The following is a 13,750-nucleotide window of genomic DNA, read 5'->3' as shown; positions in this document are numbered from 1 at the left end:
TTCTTGTGTAGCTTCTTTTGACAACCAAATGTTAGACTTATAGTGGTTCCCAATATTTGGTTCTCCTTTTTTGGACTTCCAGCTCTCAGAAGTCACAGCCAAGGCAGCCAAAAGTCAGGAATTCTGGAAGCTAAAGACCCATCCATCTGGAAGACGGGAAACACTGGCCTAGAATATGGATCTTTGGTCTCATTTGGCAAGGTTATTCTTACAGTCTTAAATTTAGGAAGAACTTCTTAACTGTGCAAGCTGTTCTGCAGTGGAACTCTCTGCCCCGGAGTGTGATGGAGGCTCCTTCTTTGGAGGCTTTTAAGCAGAGGCTGGACGGCCATCTGTCAGGGTGCTTTGAATGCAATTTCCTGCTTCTTGGCAGGGGGTTGGACTGGATGGCTCATGAGGTTTCTTCCAACTCTATGATTCTATGACTTAACTCTTAATATTGTCACTAAAAAGTACAGTACATATAGTTTGTGCATATAAGACTTAGAAAATTTTCTTTGCATCATCTAGTCATATGCATATAGTGTACAATTTTCCACAGTAAGGTACAAAGGTAAAAAAAACCCATTTAATTATTGAAGGCAAATAGCATTTCAACTACTGTTTTCAGCTGGATTGTGCTTGTTTTGATTTGTAACTTTGAGTCCCAATTTTGAGATGAGACTAAGAATGCAAATTAGGATCATGAGTATGATGTACTGCTGTTAATATTTCTGATGCCGAAGCAACGGACACAACACCATGTTGTCCATTACTGCCTTCAGAACACACCTTTTGAAAGTGGTTTGTACACCCTGTTCTTGTAGGGTTGCTGTAAATCTTTTGAACAAAATCCACAGAAGCATGTTTTGTAGTTCAATCTCAGTACAGAATATAAGCCTTTTAATCAGGCAGACATGGGGAACCGAAAGAAAAATCTGCTTCAGTTATGCAGCTTCCATTGTGGAAACACATATTTTCCAAAAGTTGGAGAGAAAAAGAGGTTACCTCGCTTTCTGTCCTATCCTTTTTATATCAGTTTTGAATGGTTATCTCTTCTACCATCTGCCTTTTATACTATTATAAATAATGACTCTCAATGGAGTTTAAACATATCCCCATGACAACAAATTGTGATGTAACAAACTACTTTTAGATTTGCACACAATTAGTTGGAAGAGACAATGTCAAAGGGAAGGCTATTAAAGATTTTATTCAGCATGGATAAACCTGTTGCAAATGCAATGTTCCCTTTCATGCTACAATTTCCAATGTATGGGAGTGTTGATGAAGGGAGTGTGATAACTTGAGAGAATCATTGTTGATTTAGATTTCAGCAAAGGTCACCTGAGGGCCTGACAACCTCCTCAGAGAGAGTGCACAATACCAGTCAAACACAGCCAAGATCACAGGGATGATGGGAGTTATCTATCTATGTTTGTTACATGTTTTGACCAAAATTGAAGACATCTGAATAAAAGACAATAGGTTGAGGGAAGATGTCTTCGGGAAGAGCTGGTGACTGCAATGAGTTCAGAACACAGCGTTTTTAGGAGAAATCTAGTGCCAAAAACATTACAAAGCAAAACCTCACAAATGACTGAAGCCAAGATTGGGAGATGCATGTGAATCACCTACCTACATTTTTGTAATTACATCTCCTGATGCTAATCTCTAACATCATCATGTATACAGTGTTGCTCCCCTCAACACTAAACATTTGTATGTTGTCGGTGACCAGGAAGATGAGCAGTAATACAGCCAGCTGTTTTTCCTACATCTGGATATGTTTTAAGGGACACTACAGAGATCTCCAGGGGTTGTAGTGATCTTTCTGTACATAATATATAGATGTGACATCAGTAGTGCTTATTATCAGCTTTGGCTGATACACCAGCTGAGCCCCTTCCTAGAGTTGGAAGACCTAAAGACGGCAATGCATGCTCTGATAATCTTAATGTTGGACTTCTGCGTAGCTTTACACATTGAACTACCTCTGTACCAAGGTCAGAAACTTCCATTAGTTCAAAACATGGCAGTCAATTTGGTTACGGGAATATCTAGGTGAGCACATTACACCTATATTAAAATACTCCACTGGCTGCCAATTAGTTTTCAGGCAAAATACAAAGAGTTAGCTATTACCTTTTAAACCCTACATGGTTTGCATCTGGATTATCTAGAGGATTGCCCTATACTTGTACACTCAGGTCTTCTTGGGTACACATAGGCCCCTTCCACACAGCTGAATAAAATCCCACATTTTCTGTTTTGAACTGGAATATGTGGCAGTGTGGGCTCAGATAACCCAGTTCAAAGCAGATATTGAGGAGTTTTCTGCTTTGATATTCTGGGTTATATGGCTGTGTGGAAGGGCCCAGAATTCGAGGACCTTTTCATTGACCACCTTGAAACTGTGGAATGATCTGATTCAAGCGCTAACATGTGTGCCCAATCAACATCTTAATGACGTCAAGGTGGCAGGCATTATTAATAAGGCTACTATACAAAATCCCAGAATACTTGTAAAGTATCTATACAAACATACGATAGTCTATGTACAAAGAAAATGTGTCCAAATAACATATATTATTAAAGTTCCCCGTACAAAGCTCAATTTGGCCGTACCTGACAAAATGAAAAGGAGCAACAGCTCTAACACAAAATTTATTCAAGTCTGGTATTGGTTCCAATGTATATAGGCTTCAGGGATACATAGTCAATGAAAATATCTTCCAAACAATTTAAACAGATGGTTGGTCGTATTGCTGTATACTGGAATGAAGAAAATAATGATGGAGCACCGCTCTCAAAAAAGTCTTCGAAAGTAAAGTCCAAATAAAGTCCCAAGTCTATAGGGGTCCCGGATATTTTTGTACCCTGTTTCAGGGAGAAACTCCCCTTCTTCAAGAGTTGTTATACTCAACAACAATGAATTTCTATCTAAAACAAAACATAGAGTAACAAGTATTTTACCAGCAGTATTAATACAGAAGTAAAGGTAACCCATATAACAGTATTATACTTACATAGTGCCTAATTGCTTTCACTGAGTGACTCTGCTTGTGGTGATTTCAACTGCTAGTGATTCTGGAAGTTCATTCAAAGGTTTTTAAAGAGTACTTGGTAATCTAAAGGAAACAGCTAAAATTAAGTGATTCATTAAGTCCCTGAGGGGAAAAGGTTTTAAACTTAAAGATCCAGTACATTTCCCTTTGGGATAATAGTTTTTCCAAGTCCATGTAAGGTTTTTGAGTAATGCATTCCAGAGCACAAAATTTAAATGAGGTAGATGAATGCTTGTATTGGGTGAAGTGTGAATATAAAAGAGATTCTGTAGATAAATTTTTGATTCTGGATTTATGTTCAGAGATTATTAATAAGGAACAACACATTAGCTAAGAGAGAATGCAAGATTTTGCTTTTGCCCAAGCCTACTGGGAAGGTAAAGATTATACCCCCTCCTAAATTAATTGAGTGCAAACTACTTTTGCTCTTTGAATTCAACCTGCAACTATGGAACAAACGAAGCTGAGGACAAACGAAGAAAGTGTCAGAAAGAGAAAGAAACTGGGACATTTTATAAGCAAATGAAAAAGAGTGAAGAGAGAGGGATAATCAGACAGTTCCTGCCAAGTTAGAGGGCACAGAGATGCAGTCCAACAACATCCAGCACTTCTGACTGGCATAGTGAATTACGAGGAATGCTAGAGGTTGCTGTTCAACTACAGAGGGTGCATGGGTTCCACCTCTGATCTAAAGGACTGCTGCAACCAAAACACTTTGCTTCAAAGCACCAAAGCACTTGCAGAAACGTGACGTTGCTGGGCAAAAGGCTTTCAGCATACCTGCTAAATGGGTGGCAAACACCTTAGAGAAGATTTAGAAACTAATTTCAAGGGTTGTTAACCCCTCCTTGAACAATCTGATTGCTTAAGCATTACACAGCAACATCAGGCAATGGAGAGATCTCACTTTTTATGCTCTTTGGCTCAACCTTTATGCATTCAACACAGAGAAGTGTAAAAGAGTTTTATTTTATTTTATTTTATTTGCAGATTCAGGTAGCAACAATTAATGCAGCAGAAGGAGATGTCAGGATCGTGAATGCCAGGAGGCACCCTAACATTCCAGACTGCTTTTAAGAAGAATTGCTTCCTAAAGAATGATGTCTTGTGTAAAACCACAACAGAGGAAATTATTTTTACATTCTTTTTTTTTTTAAAAAACATGCAATTTAATATCAGATGTAGTAGAATAGAGTATAATTATCATTGAGTAGAATACATTTTGTATATGCTGAGGGAGAAACATGTTTCCACTTGCAGTTCGCTGGGAGGAAAAGCTGAATAAAAATGCAGTACTGTTCCATTATTTGGGCAGAGGCCACAAAGGAATGATAGACAGAGAAGGATGGTCCATTTTATGGGAGTGGGAGAGGAGATTGAAGGAGTTAAACCATTTCCCCCTGTTTTCGTATTATTCCCCCCATTCATGTCAGCAATGCTGAATCAACCATTGTTTATGATATGGGAAAGGGGGGGGGGATAACCAGTGACAATGGGGAAAATTGTTTTCCTCCTTCAACTCCCCATAAACAACCCATAAAATGGACTATCCTTCTCTGTCTAGGCCCCCTTTTAGAGTCTACCCAGATAATGGAATAGCACCAAAAATGCTTCTTCTTGTCTGAAAGAACACTTCTCTAGGAATCTTTAGGTCCTCTAAAGCATCTGTATAGTCAACCTCTGCTATTTTATTTTATTGTAGATTCAGACAGCAACAATTAATGCATGTGGTTTACCATAAATTTGCATTGGATTATCTCTAGGAATTTCTCGGTTCTCCAGTGTGATTCTATGGTATTTATTTACAGTTTACTTATTTAGAGTATTTATATTCTGCCCTTTTCATCCTGAAGGATACTCAGGACGGATCACAGAACACATATATGGCAAACATTCAATGCCGATTATATAATGATAAGACAGACAACAGATTGAAGTATTATATAGGAGTTTCCCCATCTTTTCGGCATCTTTGGAGGCTGTGCTTGGTTCCAACCACAGAGGGTTGTCGCTCCATTTCCTTGCTAAAGAGCTTTCTTTGTAAACCTTTCCCTCCTTTTTCTGATAGAAATGCCCGCTTTAATGTGGTTCCTATTTATCTACTCGCATTGCTATTTTCCATCCACTAGGTGGGCGGGGAGCTGGGCTGAAGGTCAGGAGCTCACCCTGACCCGGCTTCACTGTCAACCTTTCAGTTGGCAAGATTTACTGCAGCTGCAACTGGTGATTAACCTGCTGTGTTAAAGCATGGTAGATGTTGATCCCAGAGTCATGCTGGAAGTCTCTAGAGATTCATAGAGAGAATCAAATCCACAAATAAGACAAAACATCAATATAAGTTAAACAATATAACAAAAACAATCTGTTAGATCAAACAAAACATTATATTTGGAACAACTGTTTAATGGTTAACATCTGTCCATATGACAGATATATTGAAAAAATTTCTAAGATGAATGATTAAGAGTTGTAAAAACAGTTAAGAGGTACATACAGTACATACAGTATATAATTTCTGGGCTGATATAGCAAAACACTATTATGTTGGTGATAAAAAGTGGATTATCACCTAGTTCATTCCTGTGGAATTTTTTCCAAGCAATCCACAAAAAAAAGTTTGATAAAAATGATCTCCTTGAGTTAGTATATAAAGAACAAATAATGTACAAGAGCTTCATCTTGACAGCAGCCAAAATTATATGTTTATCTCAAAGGAAGATGTTTATACGTATATTCTTTTTCTGACAGAACATCTAAGCGTCTTCCCTTGAGAAAAACAGAAGGCATCAAAATTCAGCTCCACAAATCTTAGGGGAAAGCAAGGTTTAAAAGCACTGTGCCCTGGAGTGGTCAGATCAATCTCTTACTATTTCCGGCATAGAAGCTGTTTTTAAGTGAGATGTTTACTACAATTGGGTCATTTTGTCAATTAATCATGTAGACTAGCCTTCCATAACCCATTACCCTCCAGTTATGCTAAGTTTCCCATCATCCCCAGTCCAATTATTATAAACTACAAAACATCATGGAAGAATCAGACAGAAGATTTGTTTCTTTAAATCTTAATATTTAATATTAAGGGCTCAGATTGTCTATTCCTGGTGACTAACAGAATAGTTGCCTTCCAACATCAGGTTGGCTGGGATGATGCAGGTTTTCTAGATTCATTTCATACCGAGCTTCAGAGCAGAATATGGATTTGAGATCAATATGGTCACCCCTATGATCTTTGCCTGATTTTTGATGGGGGAGTGTGATTCTATTGGGGCTTTTGGGGCTTTTAGGGCATTTCCAGACAGCACCAAAATCCATGTCTTAGAACAAAGTCAAAAATATTGGGACTTGACAGCAGATCCACACACAGACCTGTCAGTCCCGGGATATGATCCCCTGCCATACTCACAGCCTTCTTTTGAAGTGGATCAAGATGGAGGTCCATAATGAAAACATGTGATCTGCAAGACTGTAGGGATATACAGTCATGCAAAGATGCACTTTTTTCAGTCTGAATCGGGTTTTAAGTGCATCTTTTTAACATGTGCTTTTTAGCTCTTGATTCAATCCCTCCCTCACTCTGACTAAATGTTATATAGCCAACCTCACTTTTAACCCAGTTAAAGGAATTTGGGAATGAAGAGCACTGTACTTTGATGTTTTCAGTCCTGTTTCTCAGGTAGGTTCCAGATAGAGCTCCTTGGAGATAACACTATGAAACCACTGGAAAAGATTATCAGGAAGCCAGTATGCCAGTGATGCCAAATACACTTTTCCATGTCTTCAAAATAACATCAGCTAAGGATAATGTGTCTCTTCTGAATGAATGCCTGAAGGGAATAATGAGCTGAAGGAGGAAATGCAACCTTCTCCTCCTCTTCTTCATCATCTATATAGTGCCATCAGAGTATATGGTGCTTTATAGTAAATCAACCACCAACAGTATGTCCTTTTAAAAGTGCATAATCAAAAACACATGCACACAAAGAGGGGAATAATAATAGAAAACTATACAATACAATTGTAAAACTAATTATCCAGATAAAATACAAAAAGTACAATATAATATAAACTGTCCAATTCATGCAGTCAAAGTATACAACATTCAAAAACATTATTAAATTAAAAATTTTATTTATTCAGTTCTTGTAGAAACAACTGGGACATATTACCAGAGGGTGGACTGGTCATGTGAGCTGCTTTTAAGATCCTGATGTCACTGGAGTGACAGCATCAGCATCTTTAAATCCACTGACTATTCTGTTTAATACTTATATTAATAGACACTAGTCAAAATCCTACATAAAACTTCAGTATGGGAAAAATATTTGCTGGCAGAGGTACCATATGCAACCCTATACAAAACAGCAACATAGCATACTGAATGTGGATCAAGGGTCAATTTACACAGCTGACAACTCATTGTGCAATTACAACATACAAAGGTGATGTTGATAAACAATGCACACTGACATACTATTCTGTGTACTTTAATGAACCACTTCATGGACAATTGTCCAAAATGGATAACTCTGCTTACACTGCCATTAACTGGATACAAGTATTGCTTATCAGCTAAAACAACAACAACAACTATTAATAGTAGCAGTATGCATAATACAACTTGCACCTACATGTGTTACTAAAAGCATGGTTTGGTTTTTTGTAATATTGTGCTAAACAGAAATACTGTAAGGTATAGATATGTGATAAAATCTATGGAAAGATGGCTGTTTGTGCTCACTGTTTCTGATGTCTTCATCTAAGTTGCCATAAGTGGGAATTTTTATTGTTCTTCCTGCATCTAATGAAAAATCAGCAGCAAATACACATTCTTACTCAGAGGCACATCTTAAATACAAGCAGATTCAATGTAGCATATGCTTTTGGGGAGCTACTATCCACTTGATTTGATGCACAAAACATTCTCATTTGGGACACAAGGAAATTAAACTGTGGGCTGGAGAGGATGTGAAATGTAAGAGGTACGTTCTGTGACATTCCTATGCAAGATTCAACCAGAAATCTCACAGGCTGTACCTTTTGCATGTAATGACCACCTTGTCCCCACAGTTTGTTAATAATCTTTCTTGATATCATTGCACATCCCGGCAACTGAGAATGGATTTGCATCAGTAAAAGTGGGATCTGCAAAAGCTTATGTCAGAAAGATGAAGATGGAAAAGAGTGGGTTACAGAGGAGATTTTGTTCCGTGTGCAGCCTTGGTTAATACTAGGATGGAAGACTACCAATAGATACCAGATGATGCAGATTATACTTTAGTGGAATGAACTAGCAAAACCACCTCTGAATATTCCTTTCCTAAGAAAATCACATGGAATCACAGGGCCACCATAAATAGATACATAAACACAAACTGGAAGGAGGGGATGAAGTTGTCTAACTCCAGTCTAATGGAAGATGATAGTGAACAGAACCTGTGATCTTCTACATCAAGTTGGGCCTGTGGCTGTGTAGAAGATGGAAGTTATCTGGTTACATGATAAATAACTCTTGCTCAAATCCCCATTTCTACACAACCATTAAAAACACAGGAGTTGCTCCAGTTTTCCTTAATGTTCAGTCAACATCAGGTTTTTCTTTGGTGAGGAGGGGGCTTCTTGGCAGTTATTGGAGCCCTTGGGGAGGGGACAGGGGCACAAACCTAACCCCCAGATGTGCTGCAATTGCCCATCCCTTTCTACATTCCTAGATTCTAACTTCAAGCCATGGTCCTTCTCCCAAAAACTTTGCCTCCCTAAAAATGGATATGGAAGCAACAGGCAAATGTTCCTTTGTGATTCCTGATTACCACTTGACTGTGTATTTGTATCTGAAAACTGGAAATGTCTTCTTTTCTCAGCATGATAAAAGACATGGCAGCCTTTCATAAATAAGATTCACTGTGCAGTTATCTGTACTTTTTTCCTTAAAAGATTTTCTCTGGGTTTAAAAAAAAAAAAGCAAACTATACAATGGGAAAGCACAGCAGGAATGAAAGTGCATGTTGATGTCTGGATCTCCTTCCACAAATGAGGCATTGTACTTACCACTCTGAACAGGAAAAAGGTTTGTCTGCTACTAATGAAACAGCCAGAGCTTTTGTCAGAACTAACAATCTTAGGCCCTTTTCCACACAGCTGTATAATATCCACATTGAACTGGATTATATAGCAGTGTAGACTCAGATAGGGGCCCCTGGTGGCACAGTGCGTTAAAGCGCTGAGCTGCTGAACTCGCGGACCAAAAGGTCCCAGGTTCAAATCCCGGGAGTGGAATGAGCACCCGCTGTTAACCCCAGCTCCTGCCAACCTAGCAGTTCAAAAACATGCAAATGTGAGTAGATTAATAGGTACCACTCCAGCGGGAAGGTAATGACGCTCCATGCACTCATGCCGGCCACATGACCTTGGAGGTGTCTACGGACAACGCCGGCTCTTCGGCTTAGAAATGGAGATGAGCACCAGCCCCCAGAGTCGGTCATGACTGGACTTAACGTCAGGGGAAACCTTTACCTTTTTAGACTCAGATACACTGAGTTGTGGATTATCTGCCTTGATATTCTGGGTTATATGACTGCGTGGAAGGGTCCCTAGAGAGATGGCTGTGATCTACTGTTTGATGGTGAAAGATTGAGAATACCGGAAAGGATTTAGCCGAGGGCTCCCTCTGTTCTAGAGGCGAATATCTGCCATGCTGTGCCATCCCACATGAATGGATAGTAAAACATTAAAGGTTTTCCCCTGACATTAAGTCTAGTCGTGTCCGACTCTGGGGGTTGGTGCTCATCTCCATTTCTAAGCCGAAGAACTGGCGTTGTCCGTAGATGCCTCCAAGGTCATATGGCCAGCATGACTGCATGGAGCACCGTTACCTTTCCACCAGAGGGATACCTATTGATCTACTCATATTTGCATGTTTTCAAACTGCTAAGTTGCCAGAAGCTGGGGCTAACAGCAGGAGCTCACCCCGCTACCCGGATTCAAACTACTGACCTTTTAGTCAACAAGTTCAGCAGCTCAGTGGTTTAATCCACTGCACCACTGGGAGCTCCAGTAAAATGTTAAATTCAGTATAAATGATGATAAACTGATATGGAATTGACCAAACAATTGTAATTCTACATATAAACTGTTGGAATTTTAACAGCCAACGATGGATCAAGAAAGACGTATCTTGATCTCTGATCTAGTGTCACGTAAAGTAGACAAGAACTTGAAATGTTAGGTCTGAAAATTACATCCTTGCTTTTTTCAATTAGCAATTGAAATTGTTGAATTGGTTTAATTGTGATAATTAATCATTTTTTTTCCTTTTCAAAAGAAATGATAGGATTTAAAGAGAATTGTATGTAGGTTGAGATCACTGACAGATACATCCACTGAGGCCCACCATGAACTCTGGAACACCCAAGTGGTTTTCAGTGGATTATGTAATCAATGTGTGTCTGACTTTGAAGACACAGTCGAAATGTTTTTCTGATGCCCACCACCACTAACATGACATGGCAATAGGAGTGGGCTGCAGAAGCTCACTAGTGAGCCTCAGGAGAGCTGTACATGGCCAGAAGTAGCTTATTTCCACAGAACTATGATATTGTGCTAAGACAAATAATGAGAATTAACATCATTGCAACTTGCTTTTTTGATACTATTTGTTGAGTTGGAATTCTTTACCAAACATGTGTGGGTATGGGCCTCCAAGTCACCTGTTCACTTATGGTGACCCCATGAATTCCATAGGGCAAAGGATACCCAAAGGTGATTTTGTCCATTCCTTCCCCTGAAATATAGCCTACAGCACCTGCGATTCATTGTTGGTCTCCCATCCAAGTACTAACTGGATCCTGCTTAGCTTCCAAGATCAGATGGGACCTGAAGCCCATCTGATTCCCAAATTGTGGTCCTCCAGATCTTTGGGACTTCAGCCAAAAGTCCTATATTTAGCTGGTTTAGTGCACCTGCACAAAGTCTAGAGACATATTCCTACATATCTGGAGATCATGCAGTACCTCAACAAACTATAAATCTCAGGACTCCATAGGATTGAGCATTAATGGCATGAAACAGATATAATAGTTTGGTGTAGTCATACTCTGATAGAGGCATGTGGTAATGCATACACACATTTTCAAGATAATTAATAGCCGATGGTCAATGCTTGCTTTTTGATTCCCCACCATTTCTCCTCCAGATATAGAAGTTCTGTCTTTTAAAATATGTACCCAGGAAAATAAACAAAATCCTGACTTCTTTCCCTGGGCTATTTCCTATTGCTTGTATAAATGTATCCCTCTCCTTGTATATTTGATCTCTTTCTCACTTTCTCTCACTCTCTTTTATTTTCTATCGGAAATTCAAAAACAGACACTCTCTAAATCAATGACACTTGATGAACATCTTCTCTCTTCTGGCACATCAGCAACATGACCTTCTATTATCCCTGTCTCTCTGCTAGTTTCTCACATGTTTCTCAGACAAATCCTTCTGTTTTTGAGTCTCATACACCCTCTGGTCCTCATTCATACATTTCATAGAGATGCTTTTGCCCCTCTGGGAAGATGCCTTGCCGTAGCATTTATTTCTAATTCTGAGTTCACTCACTAGTGTTTGCCAAAAACATTACACTGAAAAAAGAACCACTGAGAGCATGCATATTCATGAAAAGTATTGACTAGGTCTAGTGGACAAGAGAGGAGTGTACAAGTTGTTGATTATTAGTCAGGCATGGAGGAGTACAAATGAAAATAACAGCCAAATGTTACAGAGAAGAGAGCTTCTAATTCATTTTCCAGTTAGCCAGCCATACTATCTCCCCAGGGGTGCATCTATCCTGCTTTAATTCCATTGGCTTATTGCTGTGGGACCATGGGAGTTGCAGTTTTAGAAAGTCTTTAGCTTTCTCTACCAAAGAGTTCTGGTGCCTCAGTCAACTAAGGTCCCTTCTACACTTCCATATAATCCAGATTATATGGCAGTCTACATTGCCAGATAATCCAGTTCAAAGCAGATAATCTGGATTCCATCTGCCTGTGTAGAAGGGATCTACAATTCCCATGATTCCCTAGTACAGAGCCATGGCAGCTAAAGTGTAGTCAAATTGCATTAAATCTCCAATGTAGATGTATCCTACCACACTTTTTTAATGGAGAGAAATGAAAATTGCAGACTGTCAGCATTTCTTAACAGAAATATAATACTTTGATATAGATAGATAGATAAATATGAACATGCATGCATTTATATTGGTAGCCTTCCAGTTAAGATCTTATTACAAACATAAACAACGGTTTGGGACCTGCCTACCTTCGTGATCGTGTTTCCCCCTATGAACCTGCACGATCTCTTAGTTCATCCAGGGAGGCTCTTCTCCCTATGACCAAATTTGATTTAATACATTTCTCTGCACTGTTCCTTTTCTCTATAATTAATTGGACGTCTATCCCCACTCAACGGTCAAGAAATGGTTGCACTTTGTCCTCTGCCCTGAAGTACTTTATAACTATATTACGGCACTTTAATTCAATTTGGCCCCTCCACACTATCCCCCTCCACCAACCTGGTGGTTCATTCCATTTTATTTTATTTTTATCCATTTTATGCTTTTAATGGGTTTTTATGGTTAATGTAATGTATTGTTTTTGCATAATGTCGATTTTACTGTGTTTTTATTCATTGTAGACCGAAAGGTCCCAGGTTCAAATCCCAGGAGCGGCGTGAGCGGCCGCTGTTAGCTCCAGCTCCTGCCAACCTAGCAGTTCAAAAACATGCCAATGTGAGTAGATCAATAGGTACTGCTCCGGCAGGAAGGTAACGGCGCTCCATGCAGTCATGCCGGCCACATGACCTTGGAGGTGTCTACGGACAATGCCGGCTCTTCGGCTTAGAAATGGAGATGAGCACCAGCCCCCAGAGTCAGACATGACTGGACTTAACATCAGGGGAAACCTTTACCTTTTAAAAATATCTTTTAATTGTTGTACTTGTTTATTTTTTTTGGGCCTCTGTCCCGTGTTAGCTGCCCCGAGTCCCTGTCGGGAGATGGTGGTGGGATAGAAAAATAAAGTTACTTACTATTATATTCTAAAGACCAACATGACAACCATGTAGATCTGGGGGCATCTACACAGTTGAATGAATACAGTTTGACACCACTTTAAGTGCTATGGCTCAATGCTATAGAATCATGGGAACTGTAGTTTGGTGAGGGATGAGCCCCCTTTGGCAGAGAAGGCTAAAGACCTTCTAGAACTGCAACTCCCATGGTCCCACAGCAATAAGTCAATGGAATTAAAGCAGGATAGATGCTTCCAATGATTGCATAGAGCAGGGGTCCCCAAACTAAGGCCCGGGGGCCACATGCGGCCCATTGAAGCCATTTATCCGGCCCTTGCAGTGGCAGCTCCCTCCTCCTCTTTGCTTGTTTATAATGGTATTTTAATTATTATTTAATTAATTATTAAGGGGTGCTTTGCTAGTGCTTTTGGTGCACAAAGGTAGAAGGGAGTTGGACTAAATGGCCCACGGGGTCTCTTCCAACCCTCTTTATTATTATTATTATTATTATTATTATTATTATTATTATTATTGACAGAAGGACACAGCATAACACAGCAAACAAGATATATATGCTGGATTTCATATCACAAAATCACAAGTTGAACACTTCCCAAGCATTTAGGACTGTGTGATTTTTTAAATTATTATTA

This window comes from Anolis carolinensis, chromosome 3, assembly GCF_035594765.1.
Source record: "Anolis carolinensis isolate JA03-04 chromosome 3, rAnoCar3.1.pri, whole genome shotgun sequence".
Lineage (NCBI taxonomy): Eukaryota > Metazoa > Chordata > Lepidosauria > Squamata > Dactyloidae > Anolis > Anolis carolinensis.
The sequence above is the reverse complement of the archived record's forward strand: the minus strand, read 5'-3'. Positions refer to the sequence as shown.